The sequence below is a fragment of the Lepisosteus platostomus genome, chromosome 3 (assembly GCF_059453375.1).
Source record: "Lepisosteus platostomus isolate fLepPlt1 chromosome 3, fLepPlt1.hap1, whole genome shotgun sequence".
Classification (NCBI taxonomy): domain Eukaryota; kingdom Metazoa; phylum Chordata; class Actinopteri; order Semionotiformes; family Lepisosteidae; genus Lepisosteus; species Lepisosteus platostomus.
This window is the reverse complement of record NC_142613.1, coordinates 35,788,420-35,811,705: the sequence shown is the minus strand read 5'-3', so window position 1 is coordinate 35,811,705 and position 23,286 is coordinate 35,788,420. Positions and strand designations below refer to the sequence as shown.

The window sequence follows — 23,286 nt, the reverse complement described above, 5'->3', positions numbered from 1 at the left end:
TAAAAATGCCTGAAAGTGTGTATGAAAACAGAACTAATCCAATTAAGTAGTCACTGACTTTCCATGCTTCCAGTGCCTGTGCCCAAATTAGCAGGTACCATTTTAAAGCTTATTAGCCTGGATGTTGGCATCAGTCAGAGAGAGCAACTATGAAACTGCACGCAGTGGCAGAATATGTGAAGAGGACTGAGGGGCCATTGCATTGCATTGATTTGTGAGAATGTTGTGCACTTTTGGGATTTAGTGGATCCTGAAGAAACTTCAAAGAGCACGTGGAAGCAGCCAATATATTTTTCAGACTTTGCATTCAATCCAGCTTTCACAAACAGTAAGTTTTAAATATTGACAACCAAATCCTAATTATTTGTGGAAAACCTCCATATATTCCAAATACAGAAAAAAGAAAGCTTTTGACTCATTTAATTAATTCATGCTTTTTTGTTGAATTGCCTGGTTTTCTTACCTGAAAATGATTATTTGACCTAACACCCTTCTTTAATCTGGGTGTTGTTAAGTAAATAAATGTCTAATAAATGAAACTTACAAATGTTATTGTAATAATACATTTAGATTATTGTCAGACCTCCTTTCTTATTTGTTAGAATAATTAAAGTTATACATTCTTATGAGAATATCTAGGAATTGTTAGTCTTCAGTTTTTCAAATGCTGTTAGAAAAAGTCTTAGGGCAGCTCAATCTTCAAAACACATTTTCAAACATGCAGTAAGATTTACCTTCCAAATGTAATCTATATAAAAAATATGGAAATTTAACATTTGTTTCATAACTTTGTAAAATGTATACATTATACTTAGGATAAGACTGTTAAATAACTTAAAATACACATGTAAAAAAACTCAGTATACACATAAACAAGTACAAATACAAATGTTAGGATCCACAATCTGAAAAGAATACACGCACAATTTCCTAATTGTTATTGCAGGCAACAAAAATCTAAAATGTAAATCCCCTTCCTTTTATATGCCCCTGGTGCCTGTTTACAATATGAATTTATTTAAAATGTATTTATATATATTAAGCAAATGTTAATGAATTGATGATTCAATAAGTGAAGTACCTTTAACGGTTTATTTACTTTGCCGTCTTCATTAAGTTCAATTTCTTTTGAATGTGGTGAGATTTCTAGGTGCTCATTTTAGATCCTAGGACAAATTGCACAATAGAGGAAACATGTCCCATGAATGCTTTTCCAAGAAAAAAAGGCCATGCAGTGCTATGTCATTGTGGTCTAATAAATAAGACAATATTTATTAAGAAATAGAGAACAATTCAAAATGAAAGAACTTTATTGGCATTATTAATGAATTACAATGTTGCCTAAACAATAAAATAATAATATTTGGAAATGTTTTCAATAACTTACTATTTTTTGCGAGACTCTCAGTCTCTATTCCTCAGGCTGTAACAGGAGATCACATACTGGGCTCCCAGTTCTATTGTGTTTTGTTTTTCCTCCTCTCTCACAGCAAAATTGATAGCTGTTCTGACTTTGGCAAAGAATTGTAGGATTTTTTTTTAGTGAAGAACGATTGTCTAATAGCTGAATAGTTATTGTGGTGTAATAGAAAGTGCAGCTCTCTCCCTGTTTCTGCCAGGTCTGCCTGTGTCACCCAGTTTCTGTGGCCAGGCGGTGGGCACGGAGCCTGTACATCGTCAGGGTCTGCTTCTCCCTGCTGTTGTGCTTGTTTGTGTGTGTCCCAGTGGTTGTGGTAGTGTTGTTTGGTTTGTGCTGTAATTTGATTGACTCTGAGTGAATGACACAGCATATGGAAAGTTCTGAATTCACCAGTTACATAGTCTAAAGATTTACAGGGAAAAGTCAAAATGATCAAGATCACGATCAAGTGATAATAAATCTGTAAGAGAATCCTTACTATTGAGGCACAATAACTCAATGGCGATCTGTTTATGGCAAGATTGGACAAATGTATTTCTGCATAGAGTATATACAATACTGAAAAGTTGCTAATCGTCAATTTGGTGAAAAACCTCAATACAGTGTATGTTTTTAATACTGTTGTACACGCAAAATAATTATTTTAGACATTACATTAAAAAATAAGTTATCAAGCAAGAAATATTTTTTTTTGCGATTGAGCAAATTTGATCATTTTTGTATTTTTGTCTAGTTATGGTACAAATAGCCTCAGAACAGAAAATACACATCCATTCATTATCAGCTCAAGTGCACGAGGTGGACCTACAACCTGAACAGCATGGCAATCCACCACAGGGTAAACACACAATCACACACTGATAATTTTAGATATTAATTAACCTTTCCATTATACTGTATGTTTGGAAGGTGTGAGAAAATGGAAAGAAAAAACATGTAAACATGGGACAGAACGTGCAAGCTCCACCCAGAAGTAGCCCCAGGCCAGAATCAGACCCAGAACCCAACAGCTGGGAGGCAAAAATATATTGTTAAAACAAATAAATACAATTAGTTATTGGGATGCCACCTAGGGCAGCTAAGGGACTTTTTTTTTTCTTCAGCTGCAAGATATTAAAAGGCCAGGATATGGTATAACTCTCCTTCAGGCAACTTGGAAAGCCACCAAGTGCTTAGGAAATACTGTTTAAAAATGTTCCCTTGCACCATACTTGAGAGAAACAAAATATCGTTACCTTCAAAATGTGCAGAACAAGAAGTGTGCAGGCTGTACAAACTGTAACATTCAGCAAATTGAAACAGCTCATAAAATTGAAATAAGAAATGGAGAAAATTGGCGGACTTCTACATACAGTGTGCAAATTTGACTTGAAGCTCATAAAATGCCCTTAGCAATCAGACTAGCTTCTTGCTCACAGTATGTACAACAGCTCTCACTCACAGCTAGCTTGAGGGTGCCATCATTTGTGCACATTCAGCACTTAATTGATTTTTCAGTATGATAAACTTGCAACCAGTACATTTAACACAAGCTCATGCCACAAAAGAGAATGCACGTTATTATATTTTGAAAAAAAAAAGACATCCTTTAACGGAAACAGCTTGGTCCATTTAAAATCCCTTCTTAAACCAGTGGTTGTATGGGAAAGTTGCTCTGAAACAGACTGGAATACTGCATGGAAGACAATCAAACACTTGTGGGTCACACACTGCCATGGGCAAAAGTCATGGGTACCTCTGAGTTTTCAATTGTGTGGAGTTAAATATATTGAAATTAACTTAGCCCTCATAGCTCCGTTGAGAATTAGCCTAACACCCACAGTTATGATGACGTTTTTGAAGCCTGATTGCATTTTTGTTGTATTTTTTTTTTGTTGAATTATAGGCCATTACATTTATAACATGTGCCTGTCATGCTATAAATATCAGTAAGGCCTGAGCATACAGTATATTAAATTCAATTCTAAAGTGACATTTTGTAATGCACAAATAAAAACCTAGTTGAGTTATGTTATTAATATGTAGATGAAAAATCTTTTTAACTGAAAGTTTGTGTACTTTATTTCTAGATTAAACAAGTTATTGATATTCAATTGACATTTCTGTTATGTATTGCTTTATTGAGAATGTATTAATTCCGAGTTATATTATTGTATCCTACAGTAAAAAGACCCCACTTCTGTGAAATGGAAATACTGTATAGTAGTAGAATAAAAATTGATAAGAATTTTCCATAAACCAAATGAAAAGAATAGTTCACTTAAACACAACCAGATTGTATCAGTATGTTACACAGTTTCCACATTCTGATCCTCGGGGTCCAAATTCAGTTAGATTTACGTGCCTCCTAAAATAATAAACACTTCTTCATCTGAGAGAAGAGTATGTTGATCCAGTTAACATTTGACTGTTCCAGATTATTGTTTCTCCACAGCTTTAAGATGGTAACAAGACAAAGAAAACCTTCTGGATTCCAGACTTCGAGAATGAGGATGGGATCCCCTGTTATATTAGATTGTGTCTTAGAAGTGAAATTCCCTTGGAAAATGTACCTGGGAAATCAAATATTATTTTAAAAGCATGCATATTGTAGTTGGACATGTTTAAGTTTCCGATGTACATCATCATCCATTATCAATGGAATTTCAGTAGTTACCGAGTATTGCCTAACAACAAAAAACATTCTTTCTGCTTGCTTCTACAATAGGCATAGGAACCTGATTACCAGTAAATGAATGGCATACTTCACCACAGTGGATACACAACACTTTTGGATAGATGAATTTTGAGAGATGGAGTACAGGTTTGCAGAGTGAATTGGAGCTCATTCTCATGAGCTGACATGTCTAGTATGTTGACAAAGACCCGCATCCACAATCATGATATCACTTAAAAACAGCACTATTTCATGTGAATTCTGTGGTGAGAGTATCCTTCACATTCTAAAGCAAGAAAAGAATTACATTCCATACACCATGACTCAAAGAGTCCTAATAGTGCCATGAGTTCATGAGTAGCAAACACTTGACAGATACTTAGATACAAATGTTGTTTTGATTTATATCTTATACATTCAGTTAGATATTAATTGCTGTTTAGGAAATTCACATAACTGAAATCCCATATTATACCTAGGCTGAATTTTCATTTATGTTGCAGAGAATCAATTTAAGCCTGTGTGTGAAGTGAAGAGCCCTATAAAATACTGTAGCACTCTCGGGTTCACGTGGGTATGCGCCCTCGCTGCTTCCGGCTCAGGTCGGCCCCCCTACTGCTGGGGACTTGAACCCGGGACTCCGGCATCACTCAACAGGGACCAGCCAGTTGAGCTAAAGGGAAATCTCCCCTCAGCCTGGCAACTGAGGTCCCTGCTATTCACAGGGAAGGGCAGTGACGTCACCACGCTGGTAAGACAGCTCGCATAACCTGTAATGTCGGCCGTATGCGTTACAATATGTTTCCGTAATCTCAGAGTGTCCTATTTGTTTTCAAGTGATTAACATGACACTGGATAACATATTACATCTGAGTCACAACTGAATGATCCCCAAAAGTGCGAGATTATGTATCATTAGCAAGGTATATATTTATATTTCAGAGCTTTCTAATTTTGTGTTTATAGACATGAATTGTATGCAGGAAAGTACAGTATTTGAAAGACATTTATTCTTTAAACTGCACTACAGGGACAAAACAACACTCTGTAATTCTGCAGTTAGTATTGCCATTACATGAAGATACAGTAAATGCATATCAGCATTATCCATACCTAAACACTAGTTTTTCCATATTGAAGACCTATTTTATTGCTGATTAAGTTTATTAAGATGATAATATTATTAACAATTATTTAATTTATTTTATTATAAAAACCTTAAATCCCTTTTCTACTAAACAAAGCATTCATTTTTTATATTAATCAAACAAATGTGACCTACAATTTATACAAATGGGGTAGCATATGCTTTGTAGTCAATATTTTAGTTTTTCTTAAAAATAATGCACCAAACTCATGTACAATGTCTGTTATTAAAAACCATTGAAAATTACTTCTGTAATTGCATTATTTTGTACACATTAAAAATGTTCTGTACATTATACATTACATTAAATGTTCCTTAGGTAATGAGAACAAAGAAAGCAGTGTGTTTCCCAGTTTACAAAACTTGTTTTCCAGAGAATTCTAAAATCACTAATTTATGAATCAGAAACAAAGTTCAGAAAAGACAGCATAAAAACATTATTCTGATGTTTACTACAGAATACCACTTAGTTTTTTTTTTCATTTAGCTCTGATTTAAAAAGCAATAGAAAAAAACTACATATAAATGTCAGAACTAAAATAGAGCTGAAAGCTATGAAGTCCATCCATCAATTTTCTAACTTCTTTTAATTCAGGGTTGTGGAGGAGTCAAATACTATTCCAGCAAGCAAGGGGCACATGGCAGGATACACCCTGGATGGGACACCAGTCCATCGCAGACTAGGAAGTCCTTTCATGCTGGTGAAAGTCCACAGCAATAAAGATTTTTTAACTAAAATTAAACATCTTGTATATCTAGATATTTAATTTGAAGTTACACAAAGTCAGAGCAGGTAAAATCACAAATCAGTGCTTAGGACACAGTGAAATATTTTAGATTATTACAACACAGGAGCAACTAGGAAGGGTATCACCAAGAAAAACATGGACATATTCACAGGCAAAAATAAGTAAATATCACAATTAATCAAAGTGAAAAATTAGTATACATATATGAAAAGTCAAGATATGATCTGATCTCCAAACTATACAGTAGGTAATCAATTAAAGCTATTTAAAGTATTTCAGTACAGTAAACTTGTTGGTGATACAATTTTCTTTTTTCCTGTGAATGGTTTTAGCAAAAGAAATGCTGGTTCCTTAAGTCCATTAAGTATTTCTGTGTTTTTATTTAAAGTATAACAATCAGTGCATTTGAAATAACACTTCATACACGTAATAAATGTTAATATACAACATATACTATATACTGTATACATAATATACTTTTTTCTAAATACACAATGTTCACATTTATTCACTCTATGCTCTGTGGATTCCTTGTGGTTTTGATCACCATGATACTTTGCTTTTTGTAGCCTTATTATAAACTCAGGGTCTTCTCAGGGAAGAATTTTGGACTCATCCTCCCAGTTAAACCTGTCTAGTTAAGTGACTTGCACTTGCTGCCCGCTCTGTTCAAAATCACAATCACACGATGACAGTGATGGCCAAAGACGAACACTGATTATCTGTTCTCTGAACCATTTATTTAGGAGACATTGATATTTGAACTATCCATCCATTTTAAATAAACACTTAGCTCAATAAAGTGTTTCAGTGAGACTGAGCTTTACCTGGATAACAAAGCAGGATAAACTCACTTTGGCTGCCAGTCCACCTCTGGGCATATACAGTACAAACATTCACACATGTATCCATACCAGAGATACTTTAGAGGCACCAATTCACCTAGATGGCATGGATTTCAACTAGGAAGAATTCTGGAACACCCAGAGAAAATACAAATGTCCACAGAGAGAATTCAGACTCCACATAGAAGCCTCTCCAGCCCACTGCTGAACCCAGAACCCAAAAGCTGGGCTCTGCAGGATTTGACATAGTACGTGCAGAAGAGGTGCAGGTTCTGTGGGTCATTATTACTCCTGTGGTGCACATGTGTCACTAGTTCACCCAAAACACACAGTTAACGAAGTATCTGTTCAGTAAATAATTTGTGATAGAGTGCTATACAAGAAGATTGGCATATTGTTAAGTCATCACTACCTGAGTTTGATGCAGAATTCAACTATGCCATAACCCTAAATCATTTTGTGTATTTGAAAACATATACATTTGCTCACAGCAGACATACTGTATCACACTGTAGCTCGCAACTGGCAACCCACTGAAGCTAAGTAGGTGTGAGCCTGGTCAGTACCTGGATGGGAGACCTCCTGGGGAAAACCAAGTTTGCTGCTGGAAAAGATGTTATTGGGACCAACAGCATTTGCTCATGTACCACTGGACCCAGGATTCTGAGGTTGAGAGAGTGGGACTCCCCCTGTGCAATGGCTTTCCCACTTCAAAAATCTCTTCCCGCACAGGTTTCTTCGTGCAGCTCATCTTCCAAACAGATGAGCTGCACAAAGTACAACTGTCATCGTTGGACATGATGGACAACCATCACATTTGCTCATACTATAGGTCCCATTTATGAACTAGAAAAACATTCATTTTAAATATACTGTGTTCACTCTAAGACCCTGGCTTCAAGTAAGGGAGTTAAAAAATATATAACATTTATTGTATGTGCAGTTACTGTACCTTTTAAAAAAGAAAGAATTCAATGGGATTAGAGAATTCAGACTCCACATAGAAGCCTCTCCAGCCCACTGCTGAACCCAGAACCCAAAAGCTGGGCTCTGCAGGATTTGACATAGTACGTGCAGAAGAGGTGCAGGTTCTGTGGGTCATTATTACTCCTGTGGTGCACATGTGTCACTAGTTCACCCAAAACACACAGTTAACGAAGTATCTGTTCAGTAAATAATTTGTGATAGAGTGCTATACAAGAAGATTGGCATATTGTTAAGTCATCACTACCTGAGTTTGATGCAGAATTCAACTATGCCATAACCCTAAATCATTTTGTGTATTTGAAAACATATACATTTGCTCACAGCAGACATACTGTATCACACTGTAGCTCGCAACTGGCAACCCACTGAAGCTAAGTAGGTGTGAGCCTGGTCAGTACCTGGATGGGAGACCTCCTGGGGAAAACCAAGTTTGCTGCTGGAAAAGATGTTATTGGGACCAACAGCATTTGCTCATGTACCACTGGACCCAGGATTCTGAGGTTGAGAGAGTGGGACTCCCCCTGTGCAATGGCTTTCCCACTTCAAAAATCTCTTCCCGCACAGGTTTCTTCGTGCAGCTCATCTTCCAAACAGATGAGCTGCACAAAGTACAACTGTCATCGTTGGACATGATGGACAACCATCACATTTGCTCATACTATAGGTCCCATTTATGAACTAGAAAAACATTCATTTTAAATATACTGTGTTCACTCTAAGACCCTGGCTTCAAGTAAGGGAGTTAAAAAATATATAACATTTATTGTATGTGCAGTTACTGTACCTTTTAAAAAAGAAAGAATTCAATGGGATTAGAGGAAAAGTCAATGTTTTTGTTCACACCCCGATACCATTCCCATTGGAACAATGAGTTGAGAGAGAGAATGGAAAAAGGATATATGCAGATTTTGAATTTGAAAAAAATAACCAGTTTAAATACTCTCTGGTGTATGATGAGGATTGTTCTGGTAATAAAACATGCTTGCTGTAGTCTATTGCATTCTATTATTCTATTGTATTTTCCAGTGCAGAAACGTCCACTGTTATTTTATTTTATTCTTGTAAATGAGAAGATTTCATTAGGTGATGGGTTATTTTCCCCCAGATTACTAGATTATAGTCTTTGTCCCTAGACACACCTCATCTACAGTGCTTACAGTCTACAATAGTCTGATAAATATCACTAAGAAAATAACTGATAATAAAAAATAAAAAAATATAATTAATAAAACATCAACATTTTTTAGATAGACATTTTGCGATTTGTTTAGACAGCTTTTCTAACATGGAGGATATTTTGATGAGGATAATTTATAGTGATGCAGTGCCAAAAATGCCCTATTTTTCATTTCCTGTTAGAAAATATATATTTTATTATTTTTTAAAATTTCAGTGTACTGTGATTTCTGCAAGTATGCCTATATAGCATACACTGTATGTAGATACATTATGTTCAATTTTTTGAACCCACACAGATGAATGTCAGTTAGTACACATTAGCCTTAATGTAATTGTAATGTAATCGTAATTGTGACCTGTTGTGCAACAGGTTATTAAATAGCCATGTCCATTTAGAAATCCAGAAGATGCCTGTTAAAATCTAGCTAGTTGAAGCCATGACCCAAACTTTAAGCAAGTTGGGAAATACTGGTTGCTTCCACTACTTTGAACCATTAGTTCTTTGCTCTGGGACCTCTGTGGTAAACCTGTGTCATATCAATATTTCCATTAAGTCTGTGAGTGGAAATATTTTTTAAACCCCCTTTTTATTTTTTATATATACAGCATGTATAATGTCCACCATATACTGTACCATCTTTCATCAGCTCAAGAGTCAAGACTAGACTAGAATGCTAGAGTAAAAATGAGTAGTGGTGGCAGCAAAAAGAGGATAACAATAACAATTACATTTAAAGTTGGTGTAGCATTTGTACTTAAAAACTAAAACTAAAACAAAAATCCTTATACAAGTAACAGAAAACTGCAATGGATTATTTATGAAGGAATTGTCCTTAACGCTAATCACAGTACAGTATATGCTCATATTTAAATGGTTAAATCTGCAGTATGTGTGACATCAGCACATGCATAGAAATCGTATCCTTGTCATTCCACTGAAATACAAATGCTGTGGCTGAGAAGTCTCAACTGGACAATTTGAGATTGGGTACAATATAATCAGTAAATCAAATGCCTGATTAGAGACTTGATCCATGAGTTGATGACGTCTGAGTTGCTAACTGCAGCTGAACAGGTATAGGTGACTCACAAGAGATTGCAATCTGGTGGTAATACTGAGTCTTGCAAATTGCATGGAAAGACTCTGAATGTTCCAGTGACTTCATGCTGTGGAATGTCTGCCAGTAATATTCCCAGAACTTGATTCTTTTCTCTTTCACTATCCCGTGACATTGTTGCAGAGTCATTTAAACCTGCAAACCTGTGTTTCCTTTATATATATGGAAACATCTCCTTCCCCTTGTCAAATCTTGTTTAAATTTCATACTCCACAGTTAACGAGTGCAAAAAAAGATGTGTCTCTCAGTTTCCACAGGGATATCACACCTTATCAAAATATTATACTCATCTTAATCAGTGAACATAATTAATAATGGGAGAAAATTATGTTTCTGAAGTTTTTCAATATTTATACTATAACAATTTGTGTATCTTTATACAGAAAAACGTACTCATATATAGTATATATAGACACATACAGTACATGCTCATAATGTTGTAGATGGATGTACTGCCCAGCTCTCTGTAATACTTGTTGCCTCACTTGATAGATTTGATAATATGTCTTTTAATCCTGTTGACAGTCTTCCCCACCCCCACCACCATAAAATAAGGATACTGTCTCTTTAAGAAAACAGTTACAGAAATAAAAAATGACTTTAACAGCAAAAACTAATAATTGCAAAGCAGCCAATTAAATTCTGAAAGAGAGATGAAACCCTTCTTATTTCCCCTGGTAATTTCATGCTTTAAACTCGCTTCCGTGCACAAAAAAGAAGAGAGAAAATATAATTTCAGAAGCTGACAGAACTCATTGTTCGTGGAATTTTAAATTCAAAAAAGTTAATAAAGCCCAACTATAAGATGAAGGGAATTTGCATTTCACAGATTAACAACATGTACAGCACGAAAGGCAATCCGCCTCGCCCCGGGTGATAATTTAAGAAACCTTTGCATATTTTATTTAAAACTGGGCCCAGTTTGGCTGGGTAATAAGACAGACAGATAATGATTAGAAGGTCGCCCCTTCAGGGCACACACAGCTTGGGCCCAAGCAAATACCAAACAATGATCCCGCAAGCCTGACTTGGTGCAGATTAGACTAATTGCCGGCTGATGGTTTATGAAATGTTTTCAAAAGATTTTTATTATTGTTGTTGTTATTATTATTATATACAGTATTCATAAATGTAACACATACATGTACTGGGATTCTAACACTTAAGAAATGCCTTTGCGATTTATTTCTGCATCCACAATTCAAATAATACTTCGTACTTTACTTGAAGTCCTTCCATGAATTGTGTTTCAGTTATTAGAGTTGTGACACTGGTACATTTTGATTGTTATGATGAGATTTATTTGATCTGAAGTACTGCAATTTAATCCCCATGAATTAAACAGTTGTATATTTATTAGTGCCTTGTTGAGTTTGAGAATTATTTCTTTTTAGATAATCTGGTCAATTAAAAAGCTGTGTTTTTAGTACACTTTTGGAAGATACTGAAGTCAATCAGTGCTAACAGTACCGTTGGGCTTGAAGGAATATCCTCTGACCTTCACTACTCACGCTTCATTAACTGAGGAGTTTCCTTATTATAAGCAACATGCCTCAGAAATAAAACGATTCCTTACATGATCAATAGCAAGGGACAGTTATCTCTTATTGCTTCAAAGGATATCTATGTTCACAGTTATAGAAATTCATGTTCACAAAGCTAATAGAAAAAGCAAAAGAAAAAAAAATGTGAAACAGCTGTTTAAAAAGGAGGTGCATCATTTGACTAATACTGTATATGTCGTCACTGGTTTCATCTTGCCAATCCAAAAGTAAGTATAGGTAACCAAACCATTACACAATTAATTTCTCAAACAGCATTTATTTTGTATAGAACAATACAAAAATAATTGTATGGTATTTTAGTATGTCTCTATAGAGCCTCTCTTAATTTAGTTTACTGTACCACCCCTCCAGACAACATTGCACTGATATATCAGCATGTTTTCTAGAACCACACCTATTGGATAAACAGCTGTACGATTACAGTATTAAGAAAATATTCTCATTTATATTATCATGAGAGCTGTGCTTAATTATTTGAGTTTCATTTACATAGCATATTCATAAAGGAACAGCGAACCATAGTGTGTCTATGGTTACATTTTAAATAAATTAAATTTACGCTAGTGTTCTGAGAACTGTGCAGGTTGTACTCCACAACTGATTTTCAGCAGGTGAAGCACAGGGGGGTTTAGTCTAGTGGGAAATCCTGAATTTTTAAGGCTACAAGCCCAATCTCTGGAAATCAGACCCATTTAGGAGACAGAACTGTAAAACAACCATCAATAAGTAGAATCGTATTGAAAAATCCTTATTTAACTGAACAAGCATGAAATTAGAAGGGTATTTATGAAGTATACATTTAAATATATTTCAATGGATTAACAATACAGAATATGCTGTCCTCAAAGGGATATTTCCTAAAATGCTTGGATTTTTTATTAATATTTTAATTTTACCAAAGCTCAATTACTTTTAACACTCAGATTTTAACATTAGGCTTCTATCTAAGATATTTCAGCGACACATTTTCTTAATCACGAATTATTTGCTAAAAAAACAGCAACAAATAATTAACTCCATTTGTGCAAATAGTTACAGGTAGAAAAGGGCAGGAACAGTTACACTATGGTTATCCTACAAGCAACATTTCACGTACTTCATTGAAATGTGAATGAGAATACTGTGTAAGAGAAGAAAATAGAAAAAATGACAAAATACATTTAAGTCAAAACTAGAATTTCACTTAATTAATTGTAGCAAGTAAGATTTTAGAATTCATGCACCAATATAATCCAAAGAATTTGCAAAAGTGTTTTAAACTGATCATGCAAAATTATGAGCAAACAGCAAATTAAGACACCAGTCAATTTAATACAATATAGAATTGTGAAAATAATTTGCAGCCCTAATTTTTTACTATAATATTTGCACTTAAGCTGTTCTAAATGTGTGCCATTCCAACTAAACATCTATTCATGGCATTCTTATCTTGCAAAACCTTAAGATGAGTCACTAGGAAAGAAATATTTTGCAATTGTGTTTTTGACTAATTACAGCACTTTCAAAGGGAGAGCCTGACTTTTATCAATGATGATGGATAAGCAGGAAAACAAAGAATGGAATTCAGTGATGAGAAATATAAACAAGAAAAAAAGCCAGTGATGATTTCTGATGGTGCAAAATAATTAGGTAAACAATCACACAGGATTGAATGACATCCGTAAAACATTGTTGACAAATATCTAGCCAGGGGAAAAGAGTGAGTAAAATTGCAAAAGATTTAAATAATATTTTTAAAATGGCTGTGCTATGCTAATTTGAAACACTGAGGGTGAGCTCATGCAAATGAAGCCAAATGGAGAATGAGATGAAAAAACTTGTTTGTCTCTCTATCCCAACCACAGTATTTGGCCAATTCATCTTTCCTCCCTGAATACTGTGCACCATTTCAGGCAAAACACACAAGGTTTGTTTTAAATCGTGATACGCAAAAGATTGTAAAGTGTGTAACAGATATCATGTGAAAGTCACATGCAGGCTCTGTCTCTAAAGAAAATATTTTCCAAGTTTTATGATAAGTACCATACAAGGTCTGAAAGCAGTAAGACTAAAATAGCTAAAGAAATCTTTTTTTCTGAGAATGTTTTTTAATTCAAACTAATAAGACTTACAGTACGTTTCTTTTGGTAGGGTGTTTGCACATTTGTGCCAATACACCACTATCCCCCCAAAAAAACCTTGCATCTTTATTTGCTTGTGCTGACACTTCAAGTTACTGAAATGAGCCCTGAAGCCAGTTTTAATCTGGGCCAATTACAAGCCAACACACAAAACACCCACTGCCTTTGAATTACAAAACTACAGAGTTGTTCACTTTTCACCTGAAACGTATATTCTATTTTACCTCTGTGAAATACTGTAATTATCACTGACATCTCATCAGTCTCATTATTTTAGCAAAGGACATTTGCTAAGCAAATTGTAGGCAAAAGATGTACAGTATGACTGTGTTTCATTAGGAGGGATCTGCTAGGACACTGTGTGAAAAGTGCCCTTCGTAAGTGTTTCCATGGAAACACGTAAACTAGGGTGAGCTAACCCTAAGGGAAGCACAGCAGAGAAAAAAGTGAGGTCATTGTAGCATAGCCGATAGTCAAAGCTCCCACAGTGGAGCTTCTCAAACACTAGATTACAACATGATCTGAGAGCAGCCATTGACCTTATTCTTTGTGCTTACCTGTTTGTAAAATCTCTGAAGTGAACGCTTCTGGAGACAGGATGTTGTAAACAAACTGTTTGTTTACATTTCATACTTGAAATTTAGACATCCTGCTTTTGTTCCTCAATCATTTGAATTCTAATTCTTTCAAATTCTTTACATATCAGTTACATTCCGTGTCATATTTTTTTTCAATCAACAGAATCAAACAATCTAATAAGTATTTTTTTCAATCATCGACAACTCCCTATACTAAAACTTTTTTCCAATTTAAGTTAATTGGATTAATATTTTCAGGACATACCCGGCAACATGTTGGGTCACATGAGTGTGTTGAATTCTAATAGCCTGCCATTTTTGTAAAGTTCAACTGGTGGAAAAGAAATACAATATGAAGGAATTCTTGGCTCAGCTGTACTAAAACATTTCAACCTAAATCTACAGTACAATCTAAAACATTTAGAGGCTGAATGTCTTTGTGGGCCTGTGTGAAGAACAGTTAGGGCACTTTTAACTTGAAATGTTCTACCTTTGCTTTATTCTGACTGTAAATTACATTATTTGGAAGACTAAATTCTTTATCCAAATGCATAGGCTTGAGAATAGTTGGAAGTATTTTAATGTAGGCTGTGTACAGTAATTTATTATTTTCTAATAACCTCTTAAATTATATTAAAATTCAAATTATATGGGTAATAGATAATTGCAGGGAAATGCACTGTGCTTGCCGGGTAACATTAGTCAAACTGAAAATTCTTGGCACCATGGATAAGATTAAACAGAGATTTTTTTTTGCATATGTGTGTACTCATCCAAATCCATTTGCATTTATTGGAATGGAATTACTGCACTCGGTTATGTAACGTTTTTATGGAAAGGTTTGATTATCATTTTCATCCTGGAGCAGTACTTAGCTCTGTTTTCGCAAACCTTGACTTCATAATCCTACCACAGTAATCGAATGAAAACAAAACACACAAAAATAAAAGTAACCATGTGGCTCGACCGACACAATGTTGAGCTGCGTAAAAATGCCAGCCATCATGTCTGAAACTCGGAACAAGCTGTTTAGCTGAAACTGTAGAATGAATGGGAGCTAGTGTGGTCAGAATATGTTGGACTATTCTTCCCTTTCAGAAGGCATTTCTTCCTTAGGGCAAGGACCTTTGTGTCAGAGAGACAGTCTTACTCTTTATTCAAAGGCTGTCAAAGAAGACTGAGGGTTGAAAACATGTTATGATCTTGATAACGTTAGGAGAGGCACTGCTGTTAACCATCAGTCATTGCGACATTGGTGAAAGAATGAAATAAACTCTGAAAGTGAAAACCTGAGCTGTCAAGGACACAAAAGCGCGCAAGGCGAAAAGGTTAGATGCAAGCATCAGATATACAGTAAGTTTTAATCAGGGTACATTTCTTGTTTCCCAGTGGGGGAGACTCCAAAACAAAGAATCTCACCAGAGGCAAAAGACTTCTGAATAATATTAAATGTTATTTGATCAATAAATATTTACCCTGGAATGCCTTTGTGCGGTGCAGTGTAGTTTGGAATACGTGTGTATGGGTGTTTTTCACTAGGGAACAAATGCTGTAATGACTTTCTGCCATTATTAAAAGGTTTTCTATAAATTAAATTTGCTTATGTAGGGGGTGAGGAGTGGAGGTAAATAAAACAGAAATTATAATTTTTCAGTGGCAGTGATCCAGCAGAATTGGAATTTCAAAACATTGCTGCTGTTTCAGATCCACTGAAAATTATTTTCTAGCAATATGACCGAATGACAGGAACTGCTTTCTTAACACAAGACCTTGCTACAGTAGATTGAAAATGAAGGGATTTTTAAAAAATTACTCATTCCATCCAAAATGCCTAAAACTAAATCAGCCTAATGCCTTTATAGAACAAGAAATAACTTCCACAATACAATAACAACACAATGAAAAATGAAATGCGAGGCCTTTAAGAAAGATTAAAGTTTAGCGAGTCGTTCACTAGCTCAGGAAGTGGGGAGCAAGGCTGAGTGAGTTAGAAAACATGCATTAAAAGGGAACACTCATAAAATCACAGGGACATTTAAATTTAGTTACTATTTCATTACATTATTTTTACATGCATTATTGTGACACTAAAGGGTACCAGCACATACCCACTGCTGTGCTGTAGCGGCACAGGCAACAAGCCTAGAGGGGATCATTTTAAACCTGGGAGGGCTGGGGACTGGAAACCTGCCAAGACTTCCCCAGATATATTGCCTCCTGGAATGCAATGGGGGCAGCCTGGAGTCACTGGGGTTGGACAGGGCAGAGGCAAGCTACTGAGCGTCACCAGAAAGATCCCCAAGGGTATTTTAAGGGTTAATCTGTGTGGTAGGTCAGGCTACCCATGGGGTGGCAGAGTAAGTTAGCAAGAGAGCCTGTCACTGGTGCACTGAAGCCAGTCACAGGAACTGGAGCAGACAGACTTATTAGGATGATAGTTCTGCTGGCACATGAGAAAGTCAAATTAATCTCCAAACATCTACCCTGTCTACTTTTTACATGATGTGCAGGATGAAAAAACATCCTAAAAGTGGATTGTGGTGATAGCTAATATTCTTATTCTCACAGCTGGATGACATAAATCTATTATTGTATATACAGGAAGCTGCTAGAATACATGTCTTTGGACATTTCCTATGTTTGTTTTCAATTGTACACTTTTCAAGCACTCATCGATATAACAAAATAATCAAAATAATGCTATGAAAAATAACATTCTTGCATCAGCAAACAGAAATGTGGTTATAAAATAAGTTTATATATTTAGTTTCAATTAGAGCTGATCAGAAAGAATTCTGCAAAAAGACCGGTACTTACTGTATATATTATGTTGTCTACAGTCAACCAACTTGGCTATAAAAAGAATTTTCTTCCAAACTAAACAGACTAGATTTGCTCAGAAGTAACTCATGCACTCTAAATATGTTTATTCATGGAACTAAACAAACATTTGTTGGCCATATTCAGGATTTATTGGCAGATATTCAGGATTTATTGGGAGATCCCTTTGTTGGCCGACAATCTTTTTGTCATACTACAAAATTAAACTTTTGTGAATGTCGCTTTTATTCTGACAGTTCATTCATTGATTACAGTTTTTCACATAATCTTAATTAATATTCCAAATGCTAGATAGATTTTAGATCTGGTGGAGAGTCTTCCACCCTAGTCAACTTTCTTTTTCTGCTATTCAGTGTTTTACAAGTTCAGAAGTGTGTTAGGGTCCTAGTCTTGTCGGAAGAGAAGCTTTTATTAATTAAATTTCATAATTGACATGTCACTATATAGATCATTTAAATTGGAGGCACTCAGATGTATTGCTCAATTGTATTTAAAATACTGTACAATATGTAGTCTTTTTAGTCACGATTCAAAATAATGGCTAATATTCACAATTGTGCAAACTCAATGGCATAGAAATACTATTTGAATATTGTAGGCACTTTCTCCAGATTAGGATGTTGATAACACCTGTGAAAGCAAATAAAGGTTACTGGTAGTGATAAAGTTAGATGTGACTTACAAGAACATCACAGAGTAAAGCCAAGGTTAAAAAATATTTACCATTATAATGTAGTTTTTCACATCACAACACCTGGATTTTTTTTAATATAGCCCAGGACAAATAAAAACATACAGTAGGTTTGCATGAAAACCAAATTCCTGACATGAACATTTAACAGAGAGGATGACTTTCAAATTACTATAAATGTTTTTTTTTTTAACTACACCCACCACCACTATTAGCAACCAAAGCCATATGTTAGTACTCATCCCCAGATTACCATCCTGAGGATACTGTATGATACTGACAAATGTCATTTTGCCTTTATAAAAGTGCCTTCGATTTTTATTTTCTGGTTATGCATTAGCACAACAAAACTCAATATTAGAAAAGTTCAAATTTTTATTATAATTACTGCTCAATGCTCTGACAGTATCCCGTCTGCTTACTTAGTACTCATGGTTAAACTATTTTTGGTTGATTTTAATTGATCTTCTTATCTTCAAGGATACTCAGATAGTTCCCTAAACTGAGAGAAAAAATGTGTGGAAACTGCAACTTTACCTATCAGATGAGCACCTTAGAGACATCTATTCCCATCCATTCCCAGTGATATGGTGAGAGTCGAAGTTGAAATCCACAGCAGGAGTTCTAATTAAAAACCGATAGGCTTGGGCTTTGGGGAAAAATCAGTTTGTGCTCCTCTTTCTTTGCCATTTTTATTTGCATAGATACCAGTTATTTTTTATCTATTAAAAGTGGACTAGACTCCATTATGGGGAATATTGGCTTTTTTTCCATTTACCTCACTGAATATCCATCACTGTGAAGTTTAATAATGGATATATAATAATGATATTGTATATCCTTCCTCAAAGCTGCGTTAATTAGCTTGCTGTGCTTTCCTACATAAACCTCTTTTAGGCTTCCAGCTTAAAACTGCCAGCAGCTGACTGCACCCCCAATCAGCAGGCATGCCCTTGATTTTCACAAGAATGTCTTGTCTCATTTTGTAGCATTTCAAAAATCTTAATCTCTGTATTATTTTACAGTTACCGTTTTAAAAGTGACTGACTCTTGTTTAAAACCACTATTTTGATGCCATTGGATACACATTCTAGATGTGTTATAAAGATTTTGTGATTTTTTTGTGAAAATGTGTTAAGCAGTTTTTCTTCAGAGTTATGGAATACATACTGTATAAACCTGACAATGAAATTGTGTTAAAACACCCAACCTAGCAGACACGTAACACTGAAAGCATGTGAAGTGTGTTCTACTAGACAAAAAAAATGTTTAAAAAGTTTTTTAGGAATTAACATTTTGGATTTTGGGGGGATTTTATGTATTGCAAATGTATACATTTAAGAAAACCACCACTTTCATAGAACTATGGAAGCACCCATTTCAAATTGTATTTTTTAATAACTTTTAAGAACACTCTGAGAAGTCTTTAGCTGAGTCTCAATTAAATCTATAGTTCTTATTAACTGTGCAATTTTAACATCCACCAGTATTTTCTCAGTAAAGCTAGTGTAGATCTTTCTTCATTAATTTGTCTTCCTCAGCCTTTGACATTGGAACATTAAATTCACCTGTATGGTGTTTGGAAGTAGTAATGCAGCAGCATTTATCTATTTACTAAAGGTGATTCCATGATACAAAAAAAACATAATACTACTGTCTCATTGTGCATTATGAATATTGAATTTCACTGCAGGTCATTTGATCCTTTTAATGCCTTAAGTCATGCTAGTCTGAATTCTCGTTCTTTGAGAAAGCACTTTGGCTCAGAGATCTGCTTTCAATTTTGGCATTCTTTCTGTGCTCATCCACTTTTTTAGCATCTGACCCTATGTATTGTTGCAAAATATGTCTTGGAAAGATGTGTGAGAAAAAAAGAGTTCATTTTCTATTTTTTGGCCTTGTCAGCTTACTATCACTATATCACACAATGCTATGCAGACGTCTTATACATTTTGTATTGTTCTATGCTTTTTGCTTCAGTGTTTTGCTATATTTCTGCAGAAACAGCATCTTCCTGAGCTTTTAGCAATTTTGGTTTAAACTAAAAATGTCTCTTGATATATGTATATTTTGTAGTAAAAACTATTTTATTTTCCTGATGTGTACAGTAGATAGGAACACATCATGTTCGTGATGAGGAACAAGTAATAGGTTTATTCCATGCTGAAAAGAGAAGAAAGAAAACACAATGTTTCAGCCATGGAGCCTTCTTCAGGTGTGAACTTCAGATGTTCATGATGAAGTATGCAAACACTACCCATACAGACTACTCATGTATACTTCACCTTGAATTGTTCTGATCAAGTCTGTGAAGACTCTGATCCATGTGTATTAATAATGATTACTAAATGATAAGCTTGGTATTTTCCAAACAAAACTAAGCTCTACAAATATCATTCAAAGTTGATCTAATGGTAAAAAAATCTGGAATAATTTGTTGATGTTCATAACAAACAAACAGTACTGTATATTCTAACTTCCAAATGTGTCTAGCATGGCCAAGACCTTTGTTCAGTAGCATACTGTAAATTTGATTTCTACTTTACAGCTCTGCTAAATACTATACAATAAACTAAAGTATTAGACCTTGCATCTGACTAAAATTAGATTTCATAAATAGAAGAAATCCAAATATAAGAAATATATACAACATATCATCATTTGTAACTATTTTCAGCATTACTATAAACAATAAAACAATAACATTCTTAACAATATTAAACAGATCCTTCCTGCTATTCTCTTTGAAAATGTAAATGTTCTTTTCTTTTATGGAAATGTTGGAATTTTTTACTAATATATGTTTTTGATATCTTAAGTATTAGAAGTTGTATATATATGCCTGAGATACAAAATCAGCATGAAGTGAAATATTAGGTAAGAGGGCAGATAGATTTTCTTTATTAATTTCAAATTCTTTCTATTGTGTATGTACTGTTTCTGAGAAACTAACTTATTTTTTCAATGTAAAGTAAGAATACTAAGAAGGAGTTACAGAGCCTGTTTTCTGCATGTACTCACAAACCCTCCTGACTGACAGCAGTGGAAAGCGTGGTTTTCATGGTGACAGATTCATAATTCCCTGTTAGCAGTTTTGCATATTCAGCTGATGACACCAAAAAGTCAGTAATAACTGCTGCAGTAACTCCTTTCCTGTAGACTGCTGCCCTCTAGGATTTGTGCTGAATAGATATGAAAAACAAAAGACCAGTTGGTAAAGACATTAAACCAACATTTTGTTTTCTATGAGGGAACAACAACAGCAAATTTTTAAAAATATAATTATATAAATATAACACTGGGATAATCAATGTTTAAAATTATAAATTCAACTCAAGTTGAATGCTGACTTAACTTTCATTTTTTGTCTTTTTCTTTATATGCTATTTCAACAGTGATTTTATAACCATCAATTACAAGTAGTTGTAGTATTATAATGAGTTACTTAATACTGAAAATTAGCATGCAAATTTCTCTAGAAAGTCAGACTTTATATCAGTATCAGCCTCCCCTACATTTAATCATAGCCTGCAAGTACTAAGTACTTACATTCAAATTGCACAATGTGCATTGAAGCATGCTGCCCCAAATTCAATACAATTCTTCTTGCTTCAAGTCCTCCTTAGTGCAGGTGGAACACTTCATCTTTCACTGATATCCACAGATAGAAATCACATGAATTCAGGTCAGTGATCACTTGGGTGCCTGCCCTTCTCTACTGATCAATACACTTTTTTTCGCAGTACTGGGCAGGGACTTCCTGTTTTCTCGGGAAGATATTCTGGTGGGAGGCTAGCATGGCCTCTGATCAAGGATACTTCCAGTATAGCCTCCTCAAATTGATGATCTAGACTTGAGGTCGGCAAATTCTGGTTTGCAGTCCAGCTGAGCTTTGAATGACTTGACTGGACCGATCAGTTCTTTAAACAGGGATTAATATGTTTTTCATATCTTGTATATGTTTTATATTTATATTTCTCTTTAGGACTATAGTGATAGATTCCTGGTCTTAAAATTCTTCAGAGTCATCTGAAAAAATAGCCATCTTCAGAACATTATGATCTTTAACCTTTATACATTTCTATGAACACTGCAATAATATTTTCCCAAAATATTGTCAGGCATTGGTTGTGAGTCAGGACTTGTCATGTTTTCCATCACTTTGTCTGTTGCAGGAGAAGAAAAAAACCCTGTGGATGCATTCTAATTTAGACCTTTGTTCTGGCAGTAATTCATAATCATCTCCTGAAAATATATATTAGGGAACTGTAGATTTCAATGGAGATCACTTAAAGCTGTTTTAATTCCATATAAAATATCTGTGTGGTCTTCCATCTGCACTTATCAAAGTCATAACTCTTTTTAACACAATGTTCCTGAGTAATTGGGAGTATAACTATTTCTAAATACAATATTAATGAAAACTGACAATTGTTTTAAGAATAATTTCTTATTATTGACAAAAGGAAAAATGAAAACAAGGAAAATTAAGTTTTAACCATGTTGGTATTGCTCCAAACTGCATTCAACATTCTAATAACATCTGTTTTTTCAGGAAACTAAGATATTTCTCTAAGACAGTCTTCTCGCTACCCATATGTGGTAGTCTGAAGTCATTACTAGTAACTATGACTAATGGAACTTTTCTAACCGCTCTATCAAATACAGGGTCATGGGGCAGCTTGAGTCTACCTGGGGAAGAAATGAGCACGGGGCAGGACACATTTTGAATAGGATAGACAAACTGGTGCGACACAAACACACACACTCACACCAAGAGCTAGTTTTCCAGGAAGCCAATTAACTTTCCAACATGTCTGTGGACTGTGGGACAAACCGAAGCATCTGGAGGAAACCTACATGAACACAGGGTGAACATACAGTACCATCTCCATGCTGGTAGCACCCCCGAAATCAAACTCAGGGCCCCAAGTGCTGCAAGACAGCCAAGCTATCCACTGCGTAACTGTGCTGCCCAGCTTGACTAGACGGACAACCAAAATTAATTGTTAGAATAATTTCCATCCATCAATCAATTTATGGGAATAATGCTTTCTTTTGTTTCCGCAGCCCTTCAATTAAATAGAAACTTTGCAAAATATTGAATCCATTTTTATTATCAATATGCATATCCCTTTCCACCTAAATCATAACACACACTTTTACATATGGAAACAAATTGCCACCTGCCTCTGAGTGCTTTCATCTTCATGAAGAAGTCAGCTGGCAACCAGAGGGAGTAGCCAGTGGCTGCTTTCCAAGTTCACAGCAATTCCCAGTACATCCTCATTGAGAAAAAGCAACCAGCTTTTACAATGGTACACTTTGCCAAAAAAAACAGACACACCATGAAGCACAGCCTAAACCGCTAAAACTGTACACTGCACACT

At 35.0% G+C, this 23,286-nt stretch overlaps 1 long non-coding RNA gene across 1 annotated transcript; it reads left to right on the top strand.

Moving 5' to 3' along the window:
* Nucleotides 1-270: 270 nt before the first annotated feature.
* On the top strand, nt 271-5,469 carry LOC148674802 (uncharacterized). Its single transcript, XR_015935398.1, has 2 exons — nt 271-328; nt 3,855-5,469. It is a non-coding gene; the product is annotated as an uncharacterized LOC148674802 (long non-coding RNA).
* The last annotated feature ends 17,817 nt before the right edge of the window (nt 5,470-23,286 follow it).